Below are 6331 nucleotides of genomic sequence, written 5' to 3' on the forward strand. Positions count from 1 at the left end.
AACGTCATAGTGAGGTCTGATATTAAAGAACCACCTCTGTTCAAGGGAGATGAGAGCGACAAATACACAGTCCAGGAGTGGATAGATGTTATGGAACTGTATCTACAGAAAAGCCGTTGCCCTGAAGCGGAAAAAGCTGACACCGTCATGAGTCATCTTTTGGGCCGAGATAAAAGTATAATTAAAGTGGGTCTAAAGAGCACGGCCTCTTCTGGTAACACTAATGTCGAAAAGATTTATGATATGTTGAGGCGCTACTTTAGCGATCACCCAGTGTCTCTTCTGCCTTTGGCCGATTTCTACACAACGCAGCCTAAACCTAAAGAAAGCCCTGTAGATTATTGGGTAAGACTGAACTCTGCAGCTGAACGGGCTAATAGCCACTTAGGACATAGCGGGGGTAGCATGGAGAACATGAGTGTAGAAGTAGCCATGATGTTCATATGAAACTGCCCTGACCCTGAGCTGTGACTAGCCTATCACTGTAGGGGAGGGCGCTGTGACTAGCCTATCACTGTAGGGGAGGGGCGCTGTGACTAGCCTATCACAGAACGCTGACACAATCAGCTACCCAATGATGATTTTCATACAATCCGAGCACAGATATTGACTCGTATTACTCGTATAATACTCGTACTCGGCAGAAGTGCTTTATCCGTACCGGATACTCGTTTCAGCCAAGTATCCGGCTCATCTCTAATGGATATGACTTTGTTTATTTTAGGGAAAACTGGACGGGTGATTACTTCACATGACATATGTTGTGGCACCCTCTGTAGCATGACATATGTAGCATGACATGACATATATTGTCATGTCAATCCAAAGGCCTTAAACGCTTGAACCCGGGAAATGCTACTTGCAGCTTTAATTATTATTATTATTATTATTAGGCCTTTAACTTTTTATTAAATGACAAATTCCTTTCACAAGATCATTATGTACTGTCCCTATTCTCTCACCTGATTCTGTCTTTTTTCTTTTAAAGAAATGTCGTATGTCCGTTGCTCACTGGCAGGCCACACACACACACACACAGACACACACACACAGACACACACACACACACACACACACACACACACACAGAGTGAGAGAGAGAGAGAGAGAGAGAGAGAGAGAGAGTGTAATGCTAGGAGTTCAGGAGTTAATCCTGGTTCAGTTTAAATCCTCTGTGTGTGAGGAATGAATAAATACAGCAAAGTGAGTGAGTGTTTTCACACATACTGGTAGTATACAGTGATATGTCGTTTATTTTCACTCTGGTCCAAACGCCAGGGCTTCCATGTTTCCAAAAGACGCACGTGACGTCATGTTTACATGACTCCCGATTGTTAAAATGAGTATCAAATTAACGATAAACTTTACCAACAGAGACACACGTACACACTACACAGGTACACAGTTTATTTGTCGCGCTGCTGTTTTTGTTTCACGCTCTAGCAGTTAATAAACAGAACTGCATGCGTCTTGCGGAAGAACATTGTAGCCGGCGCTACTTCTCTCCGTTTATGACTATAGACGAGTCACTCACGTCCTGTGCTACTCCACAGCGGCGGAGACCCGCTGGACTAAAATATTAATAAAAATTTTAGGGGTGCTGAGCTCCTTTTTAGCCTCGCCCATGCTATACAGTAAACATTAACACACGCTGTAAAACGAGGCAGGGGAGGCGGGGCCTTGCGTAATTTGCGGAGCCCTACGCAACTTACGTATAGGGCCGATCGGCTCTGAATGGGTCGATATTGCATAACTTAACCCTCCTGCAGACCTCGTCTGAATTCCTATACAAATTAGGAGCGCTGAGTCAACTCGACCTTGTCTGTTTTGACTGCTTATAAAAAATGAAGTATATATGATAGCCTTTTTTTTTCCACCTTTTTTGTCTAACTTGTTTACAACATATTAACATATATTTTGCGAAAAAATTTGTAATATTTGGTATAATAAACCTCATTAATATGCATAAATTCCTCATTTTCTAGTAAAAAAAATAAATTTTGAATTATTTTCACTCTAGAGGCACAAAAGTTAATGCACAATTACAGGCTGGTATATTTCAAAGCCAGGAGATTGTTTTGAAACCATTTTGACCATTTTTAATGTCAGTAAATGTCAGTAAATAATAAATAATAATAATAATAATAATAATAATAATAATAATAATAAATTTCCCTTATGAGAAAAAATGAACACAAACTATATTAGAGCTAAATATATATTTTTTGAATAATAATAATAACAAATTGAATAACATGGTTTAGGCTTGTTAAGTACAAATTTACAGAACATCGATCAATACAGAACACAGCAGTGTCTTAATGAAATTAAAATGAGCCAGTATTTGTGCACCTGTAAATGTACAAAACGAATGCAGTACAGAAAGCAATGCAAATAAATGATTTTAGAGATATTTCTTAAGTAATATCTTAAGTAGTTAAGTAATGTAACTTAATATGTGCGTTTGGTTCGCACGTGTTTCTCAATACAGGGATGAGAGAGTGTGTTTCCGGGTGTGTGACTAATTATGCCCTATTCTACTCTGTTAAAGGAGAAATAAATCCAGTTCAAGCTAAATCTGCATCTGGTGTGTCGGTGTGTATCTGGTGTCCGAGAGGTGTCATTTGGAATCTGCTACACGCGCACATACACACACAAAATAATTGCACAAGAACGTGACGTGAGCTTTAAAATGAATTAAAAGAGGAACAATTTTTGTAATCGTTACTCGAGGAATCATTTCAGCCCTAGTTATAATATACAAAAAACTGCCGTACTGGCGCCTGACTTTTCCTCTTTTATTTACAATTTCCTCGCTCGCTGCGGCTCATTTTCTGCTCATCAGTCGCCGGTTACTGAAGAGGAATCCAGCACGAGACAACGATATGGCGCAACCAAACGTGATACTGTTACATGATTGACTGTTAGAGTGTTACTCCCCAAGTTGCTAGGTTACCAGAGAGTAAGTGCCTTTGTTAATGCAACCAAACTTGCTACGCAACCTCTGTTTTCTTCCGACGAAGAATAAAAAATATCGGACGTCGTATCGAGTAGGGCTGGGTGATTTGGCCTAAAATCAAAATCTCGATTAATTGAACATTTTAACTCGATTACGATTAATGAACGATTATTTTATTTTTATTTTTTTTGCCCTCATAGTTCACTGACAAGTTTTGTTTAGTAAATATGCTCACATATTACAGTCTGCCATATCCATCCATTAAGCACAGCAGCTTTGACAATATTAGCACCGTTGTCTGTCGTAATGGCTGAAAGTTTTTCTTCCGCGAGGTCCCATTCAGAAAGCATATCTTTCAGACCTTGCGCAATCATATCTGCCGTGTGATCGGCTGGAAAATATGCCGTCTCAAGGCATCTCTGGCGCAGCTTCCAATCGTCGTCAATGTAGTGCAAAGTAAGGCTCAAGAATGGGTCCATCGTCCTACTTGACCAGAGATCAGATGTGGCTGCAAAGTGTTGAACATTTTTCAGTTCAGCAGCTACATTTTTACAACATGTCTTGTACATGTCTGGCAGTGCAGTTTTAGAAAAATGTGATCGCGATGGCACAGTGTATCTTCTGTCGAGAGTTTTAACGAGGTGTTTAAACCCGCTTCGCTCCACTGTAGCCAAGGGAGTCATATCCTTTGCGATGTAATAACAAATAGCGTCAGTTATTTCTTTCCATCTTCTTGAACTCTTCTCATACTGTGTGGCATTTGTGAATGCATTTGTTATCGACATCTGCTTTGCGGAGGCACTTGTTACTGAGCGCTTGTCAGTCTCTTTTTGTTTTTTTTGAGCCATGCACTGTTCATATTCAGTAACGTGATTGCGCTCCAAGTGTTGAAACAAATTGGTGGTGTTACCTTTGGGCGTCGAAACTGTCTTTCTCCAGTGTCTACATCTGACTTCATTTTGTTCTATGTCATCCTTACTGAAGCCAAAATGTGTCCAAATGACGGAGACTGCGTTTTTCTTTGGTACAAGCTGCTCTTGTTGCTCAGTTGTCTGAGTGTTTATGCTCTCCATGTCGGCGGAATAACGTAACGTAACGGCGCGGGGTCATGTGACTCCACACGCGGTAGTGTTTTTAATGGGAAAGTAATCGAAATAATCGACCTGGAAAAATTTGATCGATTATAGGTTCTGAATGTCGATTTCGATTACTTTTCGATTAATTGCCCAGCCCTAGTATCGAGCACATTTTATATCGCTGTCGATCACGTGTCTATCGCGATACATATCGTTATCGTTTTATCGCCCAGCCCTAATTCAAACTAAATATAATTTAAGAAAATATAAAATATGTACTTACTCAGGATGATTTTCGGTCGAACTCAAAATGCGACACCTGCGTGGCCTGGCGTGAGTTTGAAGTAAAGGCAAGGGTGATGCAGCCACATTCCTAAAAGTAACCAAACAATATATTTTAGGATGATGAATACACTTGAACAATATATATTTGTTAGCATGCATTGTAGATGCATTTACACCTCAGCATTCCGGAACAGCTCTGCTAGCTAACACTACAGCCTTTCAGCCTTTCAGGATGATAATTGAGACTAACCAAAACTGAACTGAGGCCATAATATTTAACTTTATATAACGTCAACAATATTTAGGGCATACAATTACAAACAGTTAATGTTACAAATGAGCAGATATTGGCGGATTTTTGTTGTAACATTAAAAGGCAATGCTGATAAAAGCGAGGCAGAGATGTCTACAAACAATATTAGTTTTATATGATCAGAATGTAAGACTTAATAACTTACTCATCATAGCAACTTGATGGAATGCAAACGCTCCGGTTTGTTCTTCGGATGAAAAGGTAAATTCTTCATCACTGTCCAAAACCATCTGAAGAGCTTCCTCACCGGTGTAGTGTGTCATCTTTCAAACGCAGCTGAATGTGTAATAATCTGAGGGGAATCGCATTGCTTTATTGGGGGGGGGGGGGTCCGGTCGCAGCTTATTATCAGATAATGACCAGAGCTGGAAATTCTGTGCCTCTACTTGGTTTCACATGATTTATATTCATTGGAAACATATGTTTTTTATTTCACCGACTCATTCTAAAACTACATACTTCAAGCCGTCTAAAGATATATTTTTTATTTCCGTGTGTCAGATATTGGCCGAGTTTCAGCGCTTTTTAATGCTTTTTAATGTTTCTAAACGAAGATCACGCAGACAAAGGCGACAGACGGCACACCCTGATTATTTTATTCATTTAAAAAATATACGTTTTGTTTATATAGTGAGCATACACAAATGAAAGTAGACCCTTTACAGATTTAATGATGTTTTACAGATGTATTACTTGTCTGATCAAATATGACAGAGCAGTTTAAGCTCTTTTTGCTGGCATCTGAAAAAAAAGCACGTTTGGGCGCTGGCAGCAAATCAGACTCCAGAGGGTCAAGGAATGGCTTGTGTTGAATGAGCATCACCACCATAAATGTTTAAAGGAATTTAAACTGCCCCCTTAGATGTCAAAAATCTTCTACACCTGCACCACTGAGAGCATCCTCATGTGAAGCCAACTTAGTTTGGGATCGGAAGGTCAGGAAGATAGTAAAAGACCTCGGCCATCACAACAATGGACTTTTCTCTTTGCTGCTGTCAGGAAAGCGTTTCTGCTTCTTGAAGGCAAACACAGAGAAATGGAGAAGATTCTTCCCACAGGTCATTCAGATTCTCAACCAGGAGAACATCTAGAGCTTGGACATATTCTGGAGTGTCCACTACCTCAGACTTTTTGCACATCTCAGTCTTCAGTTGCACTACTTGTACTTTATAACAACATTCTGTATTCATAATCATTCCAATCGTACCAACATAACAGTTTTTAACTATTTTTTAATCTGTGAAAATGTCATTACCTTATTTAATGTTTATTACTGTGCATATGACAAATAAAGTTTCACCTCAGTATTCATTAGAATTTACTATACCTCACTATTACCTCAGCACCTTTAGTAGATAAATAAGTGTGAAAATAAACTCATGACAAATATCTTTATTTAAATTCAGTAATAGACATTTGCTAATTTATGCTAATGTTCTCTCTGGCCTGGTTACAGCAGAACGTTTATCCAGATAAGTGTTTTTTTTTTTTTTTAAAGTCACATTAACGATAAAGTGAAGTAAAATGTAAAAACTCGTTCTGTTTAAGAGTAAACATTATTAACAGTAGACATTTACCTCACATAAAATGTTATCTAACGAGTTAACAAAGCTAGATGGCTAACATAATTAGCTAATCCTCAGACGATGCCCAGGTACGTGTTCTTGTTGATAATTAACGACATTAAAGCATAAATTA

Source organism: Tachysurus vachellii, chromosome 2 (assembly GCF_030014155.1).
Source record: "Tachysurus vachellii isolate PV-2020 chromosome 2, HZAU_Pvac_v1, whole genome shotgun sequence".
Lineage (NCBI taxonomy): Eukaryota > Metazoa > Chordata > Actinopteri > Siluriformes > Bagridae > Tachysurus > Tachysurus vachellii.